Source organism: Thalassophryne amazonica, chromosome 21 (assembly GCF_902500255.1).
Source record: "Thalassophryne amazonica chromosome 21, fThaAma1.1, whole genome shotgun sequence".
In the NCBI taxonomy this organism is placed as follows: Eukaryota; Metazoa; Chordata; class Actinopteri; order Batrachoidiformes; family Batrachoididae; genus Thalassophryne; species Thalassophryne amazonica.
In genome coordinates, this window is record NC_047123.1 from 34124166 (window position 1) to 34147236 (window position 23071).

Genomic DNA, 23071 nt, shown 5'->3' on the forward strand with positions numbered 1-23071 from the left:
TGAGCGTTTAAAAATCCAGTCAGAAAGCCGCTCAGAACAGGTTCATAAAGACCCTCCTCCCAACATGGGTCACACCTGGAACCGGTAAATGTGAACTTTTCCCTGAATTGTCTTACATGATCTTTATCAGGACATCGTCTCTTTGTGTTTCCAGTTAAGTGTCACCTAACTGATAATTACTACAAATTGCTCCTGCTGCAATTGTTACAATCGTCTGCTTAAGCAAAGTGAGAACAAGCTTGACCAGCCTTTTGGGAGTAAGGTCATGTAAATGCCACTTGAGTAAAATGAAGAAATAAATCCTATATTGGCTCAAAGGCCGTTTGTCTCAATGCTTATTCCACATTGTGCAGCTGGTGAGAGTCTTATGGACTGAAACAGGTTACATCCCCATCCAAGAGCGCTACGCATTTGCAGGGTAGCCTGACAGGTCTACATTATCCCCCTGAGCTACCGACTCAGCTAACTTCATTTTCACATTTGATGCATTTCAAATCTGCATCTCTACAAGGGAATCTGAGCTGTAAATTCTGGGAACTATTAATCTTTTTGGGTTTCTTATTCGGCCTTAAAACACAGGATGTTCCCCAAAAATTAACAACCTGCCTCAAACCAGATATGCAAAATAACATCAATATTGGCTGCCAAAAAAGTTATTATGCATTTTAATGTAGTCGTTTGGCCGCAAATTTGAATGATATTTTGAACTTAAATGTCAAGAATTAACTCATTTAAGCACACATACTTATTTTGCTTTAAAACCTTATTTTGGAATATTTCTGAAAATACAGTACCCCTTTATGTGTCATCATATCTGATTTGAGACCACTTTTGATTTTGGCGAAAATTATAATTGTGTCTTGGGGTCATCTAAGAGACCTAAAAATAATTGGCAGGGTGGAGAGGGGTGCAAACTGGGTGTTGCGAGCAGCCCTATCTGCTACTATAAGCAACAGGTTAGTTGTCATCGTGTCCCAAGGTTCTTGAAATGGAGCAATTTCTCCACCTGGTGGACATTACCATTAATGCAGATACAGTTGAATTTTGCCAAGAGTTCTTGTTATAACTAATTCTATCAACTCCCCCCTTCTGCAGCCTTGTTATTGTGCTCTTTGTTTTTGTTTATCATAATTTTTCAAAAACCTCCCTTTTTTTCCCAGTTTTAAAGGTCAGGTTTATGCCATTTGAGCACCCACACACACGCATTGTCTATTTTAACCCACATGGGTCAAAAGTGTATATCATTTCCAGACGAGGGGAATTTTGATCATACTGTTGACATGAGATTATAAATCCTTTATTTGAACACTAAGGACTAAAATTACAGTGGTGCTGAAGAAGCTGATTAAATATGAAAAACATCAAAATGCTGGGATTTGAACTTGCACGCTCTGATTACCAGATGGAAACTTTACCACTGTTCTACAATCACTGTCTTGTAACAGCAGCGTGAAATGGCTAAAATCAACAAGCAGATAAACACATTTTCTAAAAAAAAAAAAAAAAAAGCGCTGTGATAACTGACCAAACGGCGTTTGGTACAGCGGATTTCTGCTGATATGTGACTGAAAGTGGCGTATTTGTCATACTGTTGGGTTGTCCTGGTCCTGTGTTCAGTCAGATGCGACATTCAGATCGCCTGCTGCGTATCCAAACGGACTGATGGTCCATTTCTCCTCCCATCACAAAAGCGATATAGGTTTTTATGTATTTCCACACAAGCGCGCACGCACACGCGTGTCCGTCAAAATACAAGACGTGTGCTGCAGCTGTGATGTCCAGAACCGGAGATGTCTCAACAGGTGTGGGCAGCCAGCCACACTTCATGTCCTGTCAGCGCGCAGACCAAAATGTCACTGTGATCAGATGAGAGATGCCTCGCCTGTGGGAGTGCGCGAACCACACTTACACATGTGGGGCACTTAGATAAATTTCACTGCCAGCTCAACAGTGATCGTCTGCTGACTGTTTTCATGTTAACAGTGCGAATGGCCACACATTTTCTAAGTGCCATGCGAGCGGTGTTAGATGTTTGTGTGTCACCTGGAATTTGGCCGACACCTGCCGTGAGAGGGATCGATGGGCTCTCACAGGGCACACTCTCTCTTTCAGCCACTGGTGTGCGCAAATAGTCGTGGCAACAGGTATACGAGGCAGCTACAATTTTACACGTTTTGCACACGATTCCTGCTTCATGCCCACTTTATTTATGTGCAAATCGACCAAATCTGCGGTATGTGTGAAGGGGCCCTTAGTTTTTGTACAGCGATCGTCTGTCTGCTATGTCTGTCAGGTGCAAAATACCAACTGGTGAAGCAAAATCGATTAAAAACATCGGCCAAATGGAGCCACATCTTTCGATCTTTCATGGCAAGAAGTGTAATGTTAAAAAAAAAAAAAAAAAACACTAAATACGACAATATTTTTAGCAAAATTTATCCACATTCAACAAGCAGTAATATTTTATCCAGAGTTGAATTAAATGGCAGCTGTTTTAATATTTAATTAGTCTTTTCATTAACTTATGAATGAAAACATATCACAGGGTTCCAGCTTTTCAGATGTTAGCTGCTGTTTATCTGTTTTCTTCTCTCACTGTGAATTTGAGACATTTTGGTTTTTGGTTCCTGATTGAACATAGCCAGACCTTTTTTTTTTCCCAGGATGTCTGCTGCCTGTATTTTAATTCTATTTTATATATATATATATATATATATATATATATATATATATATATATATATATATATATATATATATATATATATATATATATATATATATATATATATATATTTATTGGCCATCTCTTGCAGCAGATTTCAGGTCTGCAGCAATCAGATTTAATATTTGTTGGCTCCCCTCACTGCTGCTGCCTCAGTCTGTGTTTGCTTCACTGCCCCCTGCTGTTAGAGAAGAGAGCTGCACCTTGCAGAATCTGGCTGCAGCAAGAACTTAGTTGATGAATTAAACAAGTATTCGATTGGTAGTTGCACCTTTATGACTATGACTATTTATGATTATTCTTACATTTTGCTTCACTCATGGGTCACTGCAGCAGGTGAAGCTTTTGTCTGTTAAACTCTGCCTCTCTGTCCCTCTGATAGACCGGACACTGTGACATCATCATCACTACCATACGCACCTTCAGTGCCACGTTGTGTCAGTTACGAAGGCTGGGAGCTCGGTAGAGTTTCAGTGAGCTCCACTCTAGATAATTCAGTTGCATCAGGATTTCAAAAATTTGATGCAAAATCAACATCCGTGTTGCCAGATTTGGTGAAAATGATGCATTCTTGGTAAAAACCAACAGAACCTAAGGGCTCAGCATTTTCACACCTGTATGTTTGCTGTCAGTGCTTAAAACTCCTGTGTTGCGCTCGTGTAAACCACCGAGCAGATATTTATGTATGTATGTATGTATTTAAACTGATCTGTAAACATTTAATTTGAGTTAGGTGATAATATTTATAAGACATTAAGTGCTGTTAATAAAGTCCTGGTTAATGTCTGACTTTTGTATTCAGTTTTGTAAGTGTTGATTAAAAAAAAAAAACGGTTTTATTATTATTTGTGTCTCCGGGGTCGCACAGTTTGTTTGCATGTTTCTCACCAGCACAGGCAACCTCAGTTTGCTGCATTGCGAATTGATGAGACTGTTCACGGGGTGGTGGGTGGGGCTTGAAGACTGGTTAAAAACAAGAGAGACCATGTAAAAATATTAATAGAAGGTTAAGATTTAAATCCTGAAAGTAGCACTGGAGAGAAACTAAAAAAGAGGACACATCGTTATCAGTCAGTCCTTTCAGTTCGCTCCAGTTTGAGTTCTGATCTTTGTGACTGGGAACAAGAAGTCTGTGTCCAGACTGGTCTGCAGTCAAGGACCCGTCATCTGGCTGCACAATGTGTCCATTCTGTGGTTGACACCCGCCTCCACAGCCTGACCTGGAGTGACCTGCACTGAACAGCTAGTTAATGTCAGTCAGGCTGCAGAACCCACACGTCACTGACCGTCTGTTAAATCTTCTGGCAGGGTTTGGATTTTAACAGATTCAGACTCAGTTCCTAAATTAAGACACAAAATTCTCTGACTTTCTAAAACTGACATCTTGAAGCAGATTACGGTAAAATGTTTATATTTTGAGACACCTCATTAGTTGTTTGAATGATGGTGAAGTTACTTTAACTTTATGAATGTGTAAAATTCTGAAAATGTGTAAAACCTTTTTAACATCCAGTCGTGTGTTAAACTGCTGGTAGATGTTGTCGTGACCCCAAACCTTGTATCAAAATCACTTATTAGGTGAAATTGATTCTGGATTGAAAGCCACAGTGCAAAAATCTGTTTTGTTTTTTCTGAGTAAATGTAGGTTTTTGATTTCTCTCTGAAGAAACCCAGTTGGAAATTTCTAGACATTTATTTAAAAAATATAGTATCTGTTTTATTAAAGAAAGTAATAATAATAATGCATTTTGTTTATATTATACTATCACATAATAGATGAGTGTAAAAGTGCTTTTCCAGTTCATAAAAACCTGATTAATTCATTTACAGCCCAGTGTTTGATTCCACAAAGATAACAAATGGAATAATAATTAATTCAACAACATGATGCTCTTTAAATATCATTGATTGGTTCACCCAAAATGTTTTAAATTTGATTGTAATTAAAGGGGGGTCACACTGATTGCTTTTTTAATATTTAATATTGACTAATTTGTGTTTAAGCCCTTCTAATTCTGTGCCTCACAGAGCAAGACTTATTTTTGCAGCATTATTATTATTATTTATATAGTTACTATATTTTCGAAAGGGCTGTGGTTAAGTGCAATTGGTTCCAGTGCAGAAGGTTCTTGGTTCAAGGCCAACCCTGCCCATTCTGCATGTAGTGTGGATTTGCTTCCGGCATAAAAATTTGTGCTAAATCACATGCTGTTCCACCGGTACTTACCATTTGCTTTATTTTAGAAATTGCAGAGTAAATCCAGTAGAGGGCAGTGCTGTGTTTAACAGTATGTAGAACATGAAGGGTTGCAATCTTTATTTAATTTTTATTTAATTGTTTCCAGAATGACACTGGATTATAACATTATGTGGGGGGGGCAGCGCAACAAAATAATTATTACAGAAATCAATTTCCTTTGTTGAAATTGTCATTATGCACACAATTGGAAACATTTCTTATAAAATACCTGATAGTCAGTTGTGTATCTAACCAACAATCTGTCTTGGTGCTGCAGGAGAGACTTCTGGGAAATCTGGGACACATCTGGGTTCATTCATTAATTTCTCTACCTGGCTTACTCCAGTCAAGGTTCACGAGGCGACCAAACAGCCATTCTTTGAGGCTTTGTGTTTACCAGTGCAGCCGTAAGTGTGTGTGTGTGTGTGTGTGTGTGTGTGTGTGTGTGTGTGTGTGTGTGTGTGTGTGTGTGTGTGTGTGTGTGTGTGTGTGTGTGTGTGTGTGTGTGTGTGTGTGTGTGTGTGTGTGTGTGTGTGTGCGTGCGCTCGCTCCGCTTGGCTGCATTGTGCACGGTTCTCCACCTTTAGGTCCACGTGTCGTCTTCGAGCCATGCACTGCTTCTACATTGCTGAAATATTTGTGGGCTAAGAGAGAGGCGTTGATTGACATGGGTGGGGACGGGATGCGTTGGTTCTCAGTTGACCGGTTTTGCAAGCATTTCAAATTGTGATTCACTAACAAATTGGTCGTGTATCGTACTGCATGTCTTTAACATGCACCACACGCGAGTGCCACACGACGTCCTTATGTGTGTGTGAGACAAATAACTCATGCAATCGGTTGTCACCTGTTCGGTTCCAATGACTTAATGTGCTTGTCGTGTTGTAGATGCACACGTGGTGCAGAACAACCTGATTACTTTGTGGAAAATGCGTCACATTTGCATTTGTTTTAATTGGCTTGGAGTTTCGTTAAAAAATCCAGAGTGCCACATTTCTGCAACAGTACATGTAGAAATTTCCTGACATGAGAAATTTTATGCTTGAAATGCTCATTTTTTAATTTATGACATATGTAATGTGCTCTCACATCTTGGAGGTTTGCTGCAGCTTTAATATGGGTTTTAAATGCACCTGGTGAGCTGTAGTGGCGTGCTGAAAAGGTGTAATAGGACCCATTTATGGGGCAGAACATTCAATATTTGCAAAGATTGGCTGCTCTGGGGGGGCGAGGAAGCACACAAACAGATGTGAGGATTGAGCCGTCTACAAATACAGGAGGAGGGAGGCTGATGAGAACTGCAGCCGCTCCTTTGATGTGGGGCCCTGAGACTCGGCCGGCCTGCAGTGCAAAGGGGCTTTCCAGCACTGCATGGTCTCCTGTCTCACCCCCATAGCCTGTACTTCCTCCTCAGGCTGCCTCTGCAGCTGCGAGCATCACTGTGGGACGGCTCGGTGTTGTTTTTCGAGATAAAACACCTTTACCACATCACTTGCAGGTATAGTGGAGGATGTCAGATGCTGCAGCACCTGATAGGTTTTTTTATTTCTCTCTTTCACTTTGCATGCTACGTCATTTCAGCAAAAAAAAAAAAAAAACTCCTGCAAAACCCGTGTGAATCGACTCACTGCTGCATCCGACAATCTCTTTTGAAACTAGAGCACCTCATGTGAATCATTTCTGCAAAAGCTCCTTTTGCATTGTTCCTCACCCAGTGTGCACAGTATCTGCACACAATGGCCTTTACTGTTTTAAATCTACAAACGTACACAAACACACCTGACTGCTGTCAAAAACATTCTAAGCACATGCACGGGGGCTCTGGAAAGGCCCTGGTTGTGTGCTGCATGTTTGCTCAAAAAGAAAATGCAAGCTGTGAATCTGCACAGTGCTGCTGCCTGTCTGGAAAAAAATCAGATTAAATACATCTGAATTATGAGGATTATTAAGTTAATAACTTTAAGACTGGAGGCAAAAATAGCTTGATGATGCTTAATTTGGCCTGTGGCTCAAAAGTGCGGCATCCAGATGTTGATTTTCAGGTGTTTGGGTGTTAAAGTGGCGGTGTAACACGCACATACGTGTGCACATCGCAGCGTTGGAGGTGGCGAACAGCAGCTGAAATCCTAGTGTTGGAGGCCACGAGGAGCCGAGCAGTCTTCAGTTTATCTGCACTTAACTGAATTGAATTGCAGGAGGGATAGGGGGCGCTGTTTCAACATAATTCAAACAGCATGAAATTCAACAGGAGCAATTAGAAATGAATTGGAATCAGCTTTATTGCCACATACAGGGAATTTGATTCCAGTTTGTCATCGTTTTAGTCACGCTTGCATGGTAAACAAAAAAACAAACCATAGCATAGAGTAATAAACGATGTGTGTTTGTTGTGTCTGCGTGCACAGTCAGCTGCTCTGCATATTTGTGCAAAAGGTGCTACAGAAGTACAAATCGTTATTGAGTGATGTACTTCCATGTGATTTTTGTGTTATTTACAGTGATAAGATGTTCATCAGGGTGACGGCCTGTGGAAAGAACTCTGATCTGTAGCACAGGGCAGAACAGTGGATTAGTGGGTAGCACTGTTGTCTCACAGCGCAAAGGTCATGGGAATCGATTCCCACCTGTGGCCTTTCTGTGTGGAGTTCTCTCCACACCCTCCAGGTGCTCCGGCTTCTTCCCACGTCCAAAGACATGCAGGTCTTGACCCTTAATTGGAATAAGCGGTTGAAGAGGAGTATTTGAGTGATCTGTAGCGCCACCCAGAGGGAAGATGCTGAAAGCGGCTGTGTCCAGAGTGTGTGGGGTCTCAAATGAAAGGCACTGGAGGGGTGATGTATAACCTGCAGGTACATGATAGCTGTGGGCGGGGTTTTGGTGGGGGTGAGGAGTATTTTAGTGGTATTTTATACTGCATAATGACAAATGAGCCCTATTGGTTGTGTAGATATTCTAGTAACTCCATTTTTCCAACAGTATTTTTGACATCCGTAACCTTTGACCACTTTGCGCCAAATGTTAAAATAAAATATTCCGGCTGCATTTGGTGAAAATCTGTTTGCCCGTTTCCCAGTTATTATGTACACAGACATGTGCCTGCAATTACAACACAAGGTGTGGAGGATAAATTTAAAAAATGGCCACAATTATCCATCATCCTCAAGCTTTAATTGGCAATTCCTTTAACCAAGGTTAAAATTTCTGTCAAATGTCACTGAAATCTTACTTTTTGCATTATTCCAATGGAAATCAGACTCTGTTGAAGACAGTGAGCTGAATGAAAAAAAAAAAAAAAAAAAAAAAAACTGCATTTCACAATAAAAGCCTTTTCCCGTGGAGGAAGCAGCAAATGTTTGCCAGCAGGAAGTCGTGTTTGAAGCATAGCGTCTCTCAAATAGACTTTACAATACAAAGATAAACAAAACATGAGCTGAAGAGTTTTCATTATCTGAATCCTGGAGAGCTAACCTGCTTTAAAATATTTTACCAAAATTTAAAATAAGTTCAGTGATCATGTTTTCTCTCCTTGGAAAACTTTTAATAAGTAATGAAGCTGATTGGTGCCTTTTCAGTTTCTCAAGTGAGACATGTCACCTTTATATCGAGATACATCGCAAAATAGGTCCCACATTCCCAACTGTCAATCATTGTAATCCTGTCTGAGCCTTTCAGAATAATCATATAATCAATCTTGTTTTCCTTTGCTGGATTCACACACATTCAAATAAACTCATTGTGCATTTTGGTGAATGTGTACAAAATGCATGTAAAATGTGCACCAATATGAGCTAATGGGAATGTGGCCAGTTTGTTTTTAAAAAGCAGAAATGCATCGGCTTGCAGAAAATTTGAGAATTTCCACAGCAATAAAAAAGCAGACTAAATGGAATGTATGAGTCTGTTCTTTTTGACGGTTTTTCAGCTTTATCAGTGAGTCCAGTGACTGCCAGCACATCATGATTTGTCTCATATCAGTCAGGAAGTCTGCTGATGCTTGTGACAGTCTGTCCTCACATGCACGCTTCTCATGCATGATGGGTGGTGTGAAAAATTCCCATTTTAAAAACATCCGGAATACTTTTTCTCCCATATGTGACACATATGAAAAAAAATTTTCAGTAGGTTTTGCTCCAGTACTTTGCACTTTTTATTCACTTACAGGTATATTGAGATTAAATTATTTTTAAATTAATAAAAAAATTGTCGTTTTGCCTTGTTTTATGACATTGCATATAAAAGATGAATTTAGAAAGATTCTATTACTTAATTTCAAATGGGATCAAATCTAAAATATAAAATGCATACTGATAATTAAAGGTAGATTTTTTTTTTTTTTTTTTTTAATTCGGACATCACATCATAAAATTTCTATTCATGTTTCTTCATACAAATAATTTGATCTCACATTTAAAACAAATTACAACATGATCTAAATTAAATAAAAATATAAGCCATCTGGTGATGACTAAAAGCATATATTTTTGATAGGATGTCACATAAAAAATTATCTTCCAGCTTCTTTCTTTCTTCAATTTTAGACATTTTATGCAAGTCTCTGCAACATAATCTCACCTAAAAACATAAAACACAAAATGATGCACTTTTCAGCTACATCATCAGTCAGTTGGCTTTCGATAGCACATACTCAATTTAAAGTAACATTTATATTGTTCATTTCTGGGGGTTTTTTTATCTCTATATATAATTATATTTAAAAAGGCTGAATATAAATTTTTAAATGTACAATTCCTGTGCAGGCTGCATGCACGGCATTGGAACAAATGCCTTTGTGATTATTTTGGCCTGTTGAGGACATTGGTTTGTTCGCTGGGCGTTTTGTTTTGCAGGGTGGAGGCCTGCTGATTTTTCACAGTGGCTTATGTAAGTGTTGGTCAGAGTAAAACTGTAGTGAAACATCCTCTGCAAAATAATGCGTCTGGGTGGAGTGTGGCGGTGGAAAGGACACTGAGGTCCACATGTACATTTTAGGTACTTTCCTCAGTAACGAACACTGGTACAAATTAGCTTTGAAACAAGGAAGCAGGAAACACGTCAAGCTTCTCTGCCTCACCAGCACTTTTATGGCTGTTAGTTTTATGGTGACACAAATAACAAAATAGCAGGAACCACAAATCTGATTGTACTTTTTATTTCATTAAGTAATTGCAAATAATAAAAGCATTCATCTGCAGTCAGGAAGTCAGAACTCTGATGGGTGTCTTAGAAAAATTAACAAAAAATTCAAATTATGCTCAGTTTTTAATTTTTTTTTTCTTTACAAAACTTAAAATGAAAACCTATAAGCATAATTTTTATTATTATTATACTGTCCACTGTCCATTTAAACTAATATATAAATGAGTAATTCTACACTATATTAAAAGATGCCAACATGTCCCGGGGGGGGGGAACCTGCCTCAATTCACAAACGGAGTTGCATTAAAAACATTCTGCAAACTGGGGGGGATGCTTACAAACACAAATATAATTTATGGCTGCAGCAAATTCACACAAAGTACCCAAAAAATGCAGACATGTTGCAAATAGCCACAACACAATGTAAGTGGCGTCAACACAAGAAGTTGTTTTGCTGATGAACCTGATACCCGATGATTTTTAACAGCCATTTGAAATTTGATAAGCAGATCAGTGCTGTTGTTAAAACAACTCTTTTTCCAACTCCGTCTTTTAGCTGAGACCAAGTCCTACTTTTCTAAGATCAACTTTGAAAGGGTTATCCATGCCTTCATTACAAGTAGGTTAGATTATTGTACGTGGGCTTGGACCAGTCCTCTCTCAACCACCTTCAGCTCATTCAGAATGCTTCTGCTCGTCTCCTCTCGGGAAAGAAAAAGCGTGACCACATTACACCCGTCTTGGCCTCCCTCTACTGGCTGCTGGTCCAATATTGCATTGATTTTAAACTTCTTTTGTTTTCAAAGCCCCTCATGGATTGGTTCCTGTGTTCCTCTATGACCTCCTGCTTCATTACACCAACTAGAGCCTTAAGGTCTTCTGCCCAACTGTTGTTGGAGATGCCAAAAAGTCCAGAGGTTCATTAGATTGTCCCAGACCATAGAGACTTTTAAATCCTTTAAAAACCCACTTCTTCCTGGCAGTTCCTAAATGAGCAAATGCAAACTTTTTATTGTTTTTACTGATTGTCATTCATGTTATTCTTTTTAATCTATTTGTTTATTTACTTATTATTGGGCGTAACCTGGTGCCCACTTCTGCACAGCACTTTGGTCGACTGCTGTCATTTTAAATGGGCTCTAGAAATAAAGTTTGAGTTGATACTCTGCACAGATCTTCTTTTAGAGTTGACATATTTTTCTGTTTTTGAGATATCTTATTGGATGGATGAAGAAACACTGAAATCCAACCTGGAATCCATTTGGATGAATTTGGTATTAAAAATTTCTAGACTTCTGCCTGTGAAATATCATGGGTAAATGAGGAAGAACAAAAAAACAACTTTTTATTTATTTAATTTTTTTTTAAGGTCAAGAATCTTAACTGATAGAATTTTAATTCTTGCCGGGTTTTTTTGTTTTTTTTAACTGCCACCTGACAAGCTGCCAAGTGATTTTGATTTGAGACGAGTGTCTTTATTTTATTAATTTATCTTAATATCTTGGTGAACAGATGGACATAAACGATTGCAATACTCCCCTCTGGTGGTGGTGATGATGTGACTTAATGTACTTCATGTACATTAAGTCAAGTCATGCGTGAGCAGAGGTCAAAGGAGAAGGTGTGAGTGTTGACTCATCAGGGAGTGACCGTGTCCTGCCTCATGTCTCAGAGTTTGAGGACACAAAGGTAAGATGTGGCCTTTCAAAAATCAGACACACCTCAGAATGTTGTTTCACATAATGCTTCACAAATGCTTTAAACCATGATCCACCCACATCGCTGTGTGTCGTTATGAGACTGTGACCTTTCATGTCACCCAAAGAATGTGAAGAACGCTGCGTCTCTGAGGAGGTCAAACACTGAAGTATGTGTCACTTGTCAGAACATCTTGTCCTGAAATGTAAATACAAGGAAAACTCCCAACATCCCGCCCGAGAGGAAATTCCCAGCGTTAGCTGTGCTGCTTCCAACCCACGCAACGGCACAACAGATATTTTTAGCCCTTTTGTTAAAATTATCCCGTGTATACCAGGCGCTTTACTTCTCTGGAGCCGAACGCGATCCTGCAAAGCAGCTGCACGCACGCTCTCTGCTGTCTCTGCTTCGTGCCCACTGCTTACTCCCAGAGTCGGGATCTGTTGTTTGTCCTCACTGATGGAGTTGTTTGGATGTTTTGAGTGTTTGCAGGGAAATGCTCCATGAAGGAAACAATGAGATCAGAGACGTGCGCTCAAGCAGCTCATTGTCTCAGGGTCGGGGTTCGGTGGACTCCTGTGGAACTGCACAGTGAATGAGGAATTCCCCGCAGTAAGTTCTAACAGTTGCAGATGTGTGCAAGGCCAACTGCTACTGCACACATCTGGGCAGCAAATCTTCCCTCCACACCTCCTCCTCCTCCGTCTCGCAGTCGTCCACGTCTCGTCTCTCTCTTTCTCTCCTGGAAAAACGATTTAGAAAATCACAGTGTAAACTATCCCTCATCTTCCAGGCTGGCAGGCCGGCCTCCAGCTGCAGCACATCCACAGCAGAACGTGCATCACGCCACGGCTGAAAAGTCCATTATCTGGTGCCTGGGAGATGTTTGGCGCGGGGAAAGTTTAGGGGATTTCAGGAGGGCGAGCTGCCGCGTCACTAAGTGCTGCTGAAGGTCATAAATCATTTGCCCCTGCTGCAGGACTTCTGACAGTGCAAATTAAAAACTAGAGAGAAGCACGTTATCGCCCCTAAAATGCACTTTAGGTGAGCGTTTAAAAATCCAGTCAGAAAGCCGCTCAGAACAGGTTCATAAAGACCCTCCTCCCAACATGGGTCACACCTGGAACCGGTAAATGTGAACTTTTCCCTGAATTGTCTTACATGATCTTTATCAGGACATCGTCTCTTTGTGTTTCCAGTTAAGTGTCACCTAACTGATAATTACTACAAATTGCTCCTGCTGCAATTGTTACAATCGTCTGCTTAAGCAAAGTGAGAACAAGCTTGACCAGCCTTTTGGGAGTAAGGTCATGTAAATGCCACTTGAGTAAAATGAAGAAATAAATCCTATATTGGCTCAAAGGCCGTTTGTCTCAATGCTTATTCCACATTGTGCAGCTGGTGAGAGTCTTATGGACTGAAACAGGTTACATCCCCATCCAAGAGCGCTACGCATTTGCAGGGTAGCCTGACAGGTCTACATTATCCCCCTGAGCTACCGACTCAGCTAACTTCATTTTCACATTTGATGCATTTCAAATCTGCATCTCTACAAGGGAATCTGAGCTGTAAATTCTGGGAACTATTAATCTTTTTGGGTTTCTTATTCGGCCTTAAAACACAGGATGTTCCCCAAAAATTAACAACCTGCCTCAAACCAGATATGCAAAATAACATCAATATTGGCTGCCAAAAAAGTTATTATGCATTTTAATGTAGTCGTTTGGCCGCAAATTTGAATGATATTTTGAACTTAAATGTCAAGAATTAACTCATTTAAGCACACATACTTATTTTGCTTTAAAACCTTATTTTGGAATATTTCTGAAAATACAGTACCCCTTTATGTGTCATCATATCTGATTTGAGACCACTTTTGATTTTGGCGAAAATTATAATTGTGTCTTGGGGTCATCTAAGAGACCTAAAAATAATTGGCAGGGTGGAGAGGGGTGCAAACTGGGTGTTGCGAGCAGCCCTATCTGCTACTATAAGCAACAGGTTAGTTGTCATCGTGTCCCAAGGTTCTTGAAATGGAGCAATTTCTCCACCTGGTGGACATTACCATTAATGCAGATACAGTTGAATTTTGCCAAGAGTTCTTGTTATAACTAATTCTATCAACTCCCCCCTTCTGCAGCCTTGTTATTGTGCTCTTTGTTTTTGTTTATCATAATTTTTCAAAAACCTCCCTTTTTTTCCCAGTTTTAAAGGTCAGGTTTATGCCATTTGAGCACCCACACACACGCATTGTCTATTTTAACCCACATGGGTCAAAAGTGTATATCATTTCCAGACGAGGGGAATTTTGATCATACTGTTGACATGAGATTATAAATCCTTTATTTGAACACTAAGGACTAAAATTACAGTGGTGCTGAAGAAGCTGATTAAATATGAAAAACATCAAAAGGCTCTCCACCTTTTAAAGGCAGATCCAGAATGACCTTGAAACTGAGATGTGCACAGAGGGACAAGGAAGTAAATGTGAGGCTACTGTCTCGTGTGTCACCTGAACCCGTTTTAATTGTCTTTATTCAGTTTTGTCTTCCAGGCCTTCCTCATAAGCCTGAGACATGTTCCCCACATGTGCACAAGCTAGTGGGAAATTCCCTGCAAAATTCCACTCCAGCGGCCCACTGTGCACACATTCCTGCGTTTTTCATAACATCTCACTGGGAAAATGAAAGTTAAGCAAAGCTGCTGAGCAGTTGTGAAGATCCTGAGTGCCCTCGAGCAAGCAATAAATCTTCCAAGATGGAGAATATTGCATGTAAGGTTATATTCCTGGTGGATTTCCTGAATGCAGCTCTGTTTGGGAATGTGTTTAGGGAAACTCCAGGCAGGAGTACACGAGGAAAAAGGTCCTCCAGATACAGGAGTTGACTTTGTTAACCATTAACTCAGTTTTCCCCTTAAATACAGCCTCCAGTTTGGTGTCTGATCCCACAATATAAAATATCATCATGACAAATGATTTTTAAACACTTACGGCAATTTTGAGGAAGAGCTTCCTCAAACCAAATTCCCCTAGAATTTCTATTAATGAACTTATTTCTTATCCTGTTTGACTTCCAAGCTTCGGCAAACGATGGCATTTTGTTCCTGTTGCAGAAAGTGTGAACACCCAATTAATGCATCAATAAATATATGAAATGGGGATTTTTATAGGCGGACAGTAGTGTTCTGCACATGAGTCACACTCTTTGGTGTGTCGGATCTTTTTCACTTTCCCTCCTACAGCAACATGTCTGTTGGACACAGTGTTATGTTTGTTGGGGTTGGACTCTGACACGTTGGTTTTATGCATCACTTTCATCGTTGGGGATGTGCCGGTCCAAAAGCACAGCGGGTTTGGCTGCTGCTGCTGCTTTCGATGGTTGGCAGCAATACCGTGCAGCAGGGTGTTTCCTTCTTCTCTGCTCTGTTATTACTGAAGCCACCCGGAAAGCTGCCACCTCCAGAGATGGACTTTTCGAGCTTCATGTCTCCTTACGCTTGAAAATCTTTGCGCGGTTATTTATTCCCTGTAGCACCTGGTAACCCGGAGCAAAGAACATGTTTCATGATACGATGCACCACCTATCAGTTGGTCGAGATTGGGCTAAAATACACAGAGCGTCATGGGTGACTGCTGCTAGGATTCCTGGTCGTCAAAGAGGCAAAAATGTGAAGGAAAGCAAAATCGTGATTGGCGACGGCACAGCGCAATCTGCAGCTGTAGCTTTAACGCAGATTATATTTCAAAATGAGCCATTTGATTCATTCATCCATGTTAAATCTAATTCCATTGCATGTTAATAATCAATAAAACAAATGCACAAGTTACAAACTCAAACTAGGACTGCAAGCAGTCATATACGGGCCCTTGTTCTGCGCAACCGCCTACCCAGGCCAGTGGGTGCCCTTGTGACCACATGTGGGCATGTGCATGCAGGGGCAACCACTCATCACACAGTTAAAATTTTAAATCACACAATGCATCAAGGAGTTATGACATGTTAATTGTTCATCCACTAGGGGGCGCTCAGTGTACAAACAGAGGGGCTGGGTGTGTTCAGGGGCCAACCGTCATCATACATGTGAAGTTTCAAGTCAATCAGGCAAAGCATGAAGGAGTTATCATGACTTGATGTTCCATGGCAAAGGGTCAAAATGGCGGCACCATAGCGGCCACACCCTTCAACATAGAGAAAAGCTTTTGATAACTTTTGGTCAGTATCATCTTTGGATGCTGTCAAAGAAATTTGAAGTGCATTGGACAAAATCCCTAGGAGGAGTTCGTTCAAATACAACATGTGGAAATCATTTCAAAATGAGAAGAAAATTCAAAATGGCTGACTTCCTGTTTGGAGTAGACCCATGGTGCAAGAGACTTTTTTGTACGTCTATGCAAGTCACACGTGTACCAATTTTCATCTCCCTACTCCAAAAAAAAAAACCCTATGGGGAGGGGTTTTTGAAAGTTTCAAGGGGGCGCTATTGAGGCATTTTGCCCCACCCATGGGCAACGCCCCTATGAATTGTAAGAGGTTGTCGTGCTCGACCTGTGTATCAATTTTCATGATGATGTGACAAAATTAAAGCCGTCAAAAGGAAGAACATAATTTCATGGTGAATGGGCAATATTCGGCACACTGCCACACAGACGCCATTACTCGTAACTTCACGGCGTTCATCGCCTACATTCACCAATTTGTTCTGCATGTTTTAGAAGTGGAATGAAGTTGATTGGATTAAGTATGTAACATCAGGACCTCTTAAAGTAAAAATAGGACATTTCCCGCCACCACCGGGGGGGCGCTATGGCGCAGGTGGGAACTTAGGATATGTAGACATTCAAGGATCTACGATGAAGTATGTGGGCGTGACAGCCGTTCGAAGTGAAATGGCGTGCTCCGAAAAGCTCGCCAAAGTTTGATGACCCCTAGCAGCCACACCTTTTGACTTAATTAGAATCTTTGGATAACTTTTGATCACCATTGTGTTGTGATGAGTTTGACCAAATTTGAAGACGATCGGATGAAATCCCTAGGACGAGTTCGTTCAAATGTAAGTAGTGGAAATAGCCAAAAATAGCAAAAATTTGCTCAAAATCGAAAGTTAAAATCAAAATGGCCGACTTCCTGTCGATATTTCACCATGACAGTAAGAGTCTTTTTCGTGCGTCCTGGCATGGTAAATATGTGTACCGAATTTCGTGATGCTACGACGAAAAAAGCCCAATGCGGAGGGGTTTTTGAACATTTCTAGGGGTGCTATTTCGCAATTTTTGTGTGACTATGTGCGACGCCCCCAAAATATCGAATTTCGGATCCTGCCGGACGACTTTGGAAAGTTTGAGTTTTTGAGCATGGGAAGAAGCCGAAATTTCGATTTCAAAAGTGAGAATAATAATAATAATAAACAGCGCAATTACAATAGGGTCCTCGTAGGACGTTGCCTACTCGGGCCCTAATTATTTTCCAACTTTGAGCTCAGCTGTGTGAGAGCCTGAGGTCAAGCAAGTGTGTCTGGTTTGCAGGCTGCTTCCAAATGCTGTTTTAAAGACCAACGTAATGAGATGTTCCAGAGTTTGTCTCATGGTGATGAGTACGGCGTGATGCACACCTGACGAGGCTCGCCAGCACAAGCTGATTGTTCGGACCTGCCACGATATGTCTGCTATGTTGGCAGACTTTCTGCAAAAAATTCTCAGCCTCCAAAGCGTTTGAAAAAGAAGAAGAGGTTTGGGGTTTCCTGCTGCCCTGTGGCACAGCAGGCTCAGAGATGTTTACTTCCTCCACTGGTCGACTTATTTCACAAATGTGGAGTTTAGGTCGTGTTTGTTGTCACAGAGTGCTTTTGGAGACCTTTTGCCATCTGTGACTAGAATTTGTCTATCTCAAAGCAAAGGTTATTTCAAGCTTTTTTCTTCGAAATGAGACATTTATGGTGGATTCTGGTTAAAACCGCGGATACCCCCGCCTGCACGCAGGCTTCAGTGATACCACAGACACCTGCTCCTTCACATCATTCACTCCAAAAGATTCTCTCATCTGTTCTGTCAGACATTTTATAAAACACTTTTATTTGTGGGTGATTCTTTAACTACGGGCACTATTGGCCTTGTAAATGTAATTTCCACCACACCATTGCCTTACAATATAAAGCACCTTGGGGCAACTGTTTGTTGTGATTTGGTGCTATATACATGTGCTCTGATGTCACTGTTTATCTCCATAGAAACTACCCAAACAATCTTTCATACAATCTGTTTAAAGGGACATTACAGTGTTGTGGTGGAAATTACGGCAATAGTGTGGGACAACTACATTTTGTTTAAAAAAATCACAACAGTTGTATGACATTGAATACCCCATGAATGTTTTGATTATTTTACTGATATTTTATTCAGAGATATTTTAAAACATTAGAAAAAACGTTTCTTTACCATTCATTTTTATCATTGAAGATCAAAAGTCTGGGTGTGGGACAAGCACAAAATGGCAATATTTGCATATAATGATGCTGAAAAAAGGTGAAAAAGTCATCATAGACTACTAGAACAAATTTCTTAACACACTTTCATTGTAAAGATAACTATAAAAGTGTGAAATTTCCCCTTTTTTCTGTTTTTCATACAATATGATCAAAGGACATAAGTGCCCGTAGTCTAAGAATCACCCACAAACGCTCAGCTTTGGTTCAATATTGTTGGATAAACTTGCAACAAAGCTGATGTTTGGGATTGTTTGACCTGGATGAAGGAATGTCTAGTTTTTTTTTCTCTCTCTCTGTGTTCTAACACTTGGCTGTGGTTTTGTGATTGAATTTGCAGCCGTTGTGCAAAGTCTTGGGTTGTGTTCTACCTTCTGTTGGGAGGAATCCTGTTTTCCAGGTTTGATCTGTTTCAGTTTTTCTTTTCTTTTTGTAAAGGAAAAAATGAGCTTTGCACAGGTGAAGCTTTTCTCTCAGTCTGTTGCCTGTTGTCAATTTGTGAGATTATAAACAGAATTTGTGAAGAACTGAAGCTTTTCACAAACATTAGTAAGAACATCTGATCTGGAACGCAAACCAATAAATTTCCAAGCAGATCTGAATAAAGGGGTGGATCCAGAACTTTACAAAAAAAAAAAAAAAATCATGACAGATTGAGAATTTTATTTGATGTAATTTTGTGAAACTGCTTGGAATAATTTTTATTGCATTTTACAGTCGACCAAGTTAAGAGTCAGGAATTTTAAAAATCAGCTGAAACAGAATTAATTTAACACTGACCGTGTCACACTGATTGGGTTGGAACAATACAGACCGGTCCATAAGTATTTGGACAATGATACGATGTGTGGAATTCTGCACAGTCTTCTCATAGTGTCAAATATAACCATTAATTCAATTGCTTTAACAAAACTATTACAATGACCATTTAGCAATTACAGCCATTTTTAACAACCATTTCCAGACACATTTGTCACTAGTGTTTTGATGGCTTTCCTCACTAGTCTTCTTGCATAATCACTCAGTTTTTGAGAACTGTCTATTTAGACAGATTTACCACTCTACCACCTTGCTTTTGTTTCTTGATCAACAAAGTCCAAAAAATATTTCAGCGTTCCCCGGACTTGTGGAAAAAATATTCCTCATACAAGTATTTAGTTTGTCTGATGTCATCGTTCCTTTCAGAGCCGATTGTGCTGGAAACTGGCACATCACCATTTAAATGAACTAAACTGAGAGGCTTTCTCACGAGGAAAGAGATCTATGTGCAAAGTGTCAATGTACACAAACAAATCAATTATGGGAGCAGCCACCAAAGATCCCTGAGGTGAAGCAGGGAGCTTACTTTTTGTCAGTGGTTGTTTACTTTTGTCAACGTTTGTTGTTGTTTTCAATAAAGTTTCATTGCAGTTTGATAAGATAATTTGTATCTCTGTGTGTGTAAACAGAGTACGCATGCTTGGCAAACCCACCTGTGTAAGGCGTATTTGCATACTGCTTGAGAAAAATACTCCCCCCCCCCCCAAAAAAAAAATAAATAAAAAATAACCTTGTGTGCTGAACTTTAGGGTAGGTTGTCTTTTTTCTTCTCCTTTTATTTTGTGTGTGTGTATGTGTGTGTGCATCACAACAACAATGCACCAATTCTGAGCTTGGCCACACCCTATTTTAAGAATGACACACCCATGTGTGCAGAGATGAGCGGGGTTTCTTTTAAATAAAATGTGCACTGTGCCACATGTTGCACTGCTTTGCTCCTGCTGTAAGATAGGGCCCTTAAATTCAATACTGTAAATATTGATTTGAATATTTACTGCCCCCTACTGGCTATATGAAGAACCTAATATTTTACTGCCCTTATACTGGTTCTCTGGGTTTCCAGTGGAAGATCCAACCACTTCTGATTCAAGTTGTTTTAACAAATATTTTCATGTTGCATAACAGAGTAAGATATTTCAAAGATTGGTGAAGTCACAGATTGCAACACAGACATGGCATGATTGGATCATTTACACACAGCAGCATTCTGAAGATGATATCTGCAGTTTAAGATAAACTAACAGTGTTACTGTAGATGTGGTTTTTGGGCTTGAATCACTTTTGTGTTGGAGACACGATGTTCTTAGAAGTTGTTCAAGTCTCATTTCTTGGTGATTGTGTTGCTACATTTGAAGCTTTGTCTTTGACACGCAACCCCTGCAGTAAAACACACACACACACAATCACAAAAGTGTTTCCCACAAAATGAGTCAGACTGTTTAATTTTGATATTTCAAAGAATTGTCTAACATCTAAACTTCAGTGTTTGGAAAATGTGAGCCAAAAGTGTTCTTTTTGCAGTTTCAGAAGGTCTTTTTGGATACCACAGAAACCCCCCCACCCCCAGCTCTTAGATTTGTGGCCCACACCTCTGGTAGCAGATGTGGAGGTGGGGGTCTTTCTGCTTTAACATGTGACTGCATTTTGACAATGCTGCTAAAGTAAGAACGAGCCACGTCTTCACCCAGACAGGAACAGCAGAGGTGGGGAAGAGGAAAGGGGGAGGAAGGTGAGAGGTATCACAATGGAGGGGCCTGTGTGTGTGTGTGTGGGGGGGGGATGCAGAAATAAAACATCAATCCAAAGCTGAAACATTAAAACTTGATTTTATGTCTCACACTTTCAGCTGAGATCGTGCACATTGACTGTCAAACATTCTGCAAAAGTGGACACGTGTGCATGCAAGATGTTTGAATTTTCCATTTTTAAAGAGTTTCACCGAAAGTTTCAGTGTTGCAAAATCCATGTATGAGATGGATTTTGTATGTATGAGAGAAGGAAAGCTGGCAGTTGTGCAAGAACGGAGACGCTTCTTTGCAAAACAAATTTTTGATTTTATTTTTATAATTTGCTGCAGTTAAAGTGTCTTATTGCATAATATATCATTCATTTTTTCAGCCTGACCTGTCAGGATGTCTCCCTGCAAAAATAAAAAATAGTAATAAAAATTTGAATCAGCAGAAATTGACTTAATAGTTTACTAGATGTTAATTCAGGATAATTTATAATATTTTTTCTGTTATGTGATGGTCAAGCCCAGGATTAGCTTTATCAAATTTGTTTAGGTAAAGGTTAAACTCACATGGATTAAAGGTCAATTTTGCCACTGATATCAAATTTACCAAAGGTCACTCATTATGGTTGAGGTCACTGGGATCACCAAACTTGGCACACATATGGAGAGCGGTTCTGGAACTGCCCCGCAAGGTCAAATTTGCCAAGTGTGAATCATTGGGTGAAAGGTCAAAATTCAAGTTTTTCAGTTCAATTGTCATCTAGTGTAGTAAATGTATAAAGATGGATTGTGCAGTTGGCCAAGCAAGGGCAAATTTGCCAAATGTCAGTCGTGGGGTCGAAAGGCAAAATATAACATTTCCAAAAATGGGTTCCAGTTGCCCAGCAAGGTCAAAATAGTCAAAGGTCAGTCACAGGAGGAGGTCACGTCTTCTTCTCTGTTTGCTGGTCAACTCTTCCAAATGTTCTTTTGTTGATTTCTACAAAACTTGGCATGTCGGTGAGGGTTGACCCCAAAATTGCCCTTTAAAGAATTATTTTTTCATGTTCAAACAGATTTGAGCCAAATGTGACACACACTTTTGTGAACTCCAAAACTGCCCTCATAAGGTCAACCAGAAGTCATTAATTTGTGTGAACGTCAAGGTCATTAGTGTTAAATGTCATATTTGCTGCCTAATGAAACATGCTGCAGCAGTTGCAGCAACTGTGCTTCACCTGTAATTATATCACTGACTGCATGTGTGCAACACGATAAGAAGACATCTGGGACTTTCTGACATAAAACCATAAAAGTTTTCTGATGATGCTTCCTGGCACCAAATCTGAGCTTTAATTGCTGGCCTGATGGTGACAACATGCTGAGTGGCTGCATGAATCATCAGCATGTGTTCATCAAGAGGAAATAAACAGCATGTATCCAGCTGTATTATTTACCTGGAAGAAAAAGAAAATTCCCACCATGATGCATGCAGTTTTGCAGGGTTTCTCATGAACACAGAAACAGGAGTCGGGAGTTTATAGAATGTTGTTAAAAATATAACCTCCTAATATCAGTTTGTCAGTGAGCTTGTTACCTGAGGAGGAATAAGGTACATGCGGTGGAATATCATAACACTCTGCTGCTGGTAACCTGATCATCTGGTTTCACGATCATTTTCTGTAACACCTTAAAACAAAACAGAAAATACCAAAATGTAACACACACATTATATATTTGACGCTCTACATTAGTCCTTAGGTTTTCAAGTCAGCTTTGATTACTTTCATAAAAAAGAAATAAATGACTCAACAGGATCATGTGAAGTCATGTTGTGGAATGTTAAATGAGACAACAACCAATAATGTGAGGAATGTTTCTGCAAATATTTTGCTGGAAATTTGACATAAATCTGATGAGTTGAAGACATTTAATGAATCAGTTTGTTTGTTCATGCACTTATTTTAAAAAACACAAATTTTGTCACATTTAGAAGTTCTGGGAGGGATTCTCTGAATCTGAATTTAATAAAGTGATGAAGTTTTTTTTATCTTAATCACACCTCAGGTGTCAAATTTGAGAAAAAGTTTCCATAAAACGGTTTGAATGTAAATGTTCCAGAGCAATATTACTTTTGGTGGCCACCAGACCTCAGTAATTTGAAGCTATGTGTAATTACAAAACCACACCTGCTCCTAATGTCCATCATCCATCCATCCACCAACCGCTGTTTGCATAGGAAAATCAATGTTGCTTTTTGG

At 39.8% G+C, this 23071-nt stretch overlaps 1 long non-coding RNA gene across 1 annotated transcript; it reads right to left on the reverse strand.

Moving 5' to 3' along the window:
- Positions 1–2792: 2792 nt before the first annotated feature.
- Positions 2793–17405, reverse strand: LOC117503472. The gene is made up of 3 exons (XR_004558573.1): positions 17394–17405; positions 11439–11440; positions 2793–3365 (listed from the first exon to the last, which is right to left on the reverse strand). It is a non-coding gene; the product is annotated as an uncharacterized LOC117503472 (long non-coding RNA).
- Positions 17406–23071: the final 5666 nt, after the last annotated feature.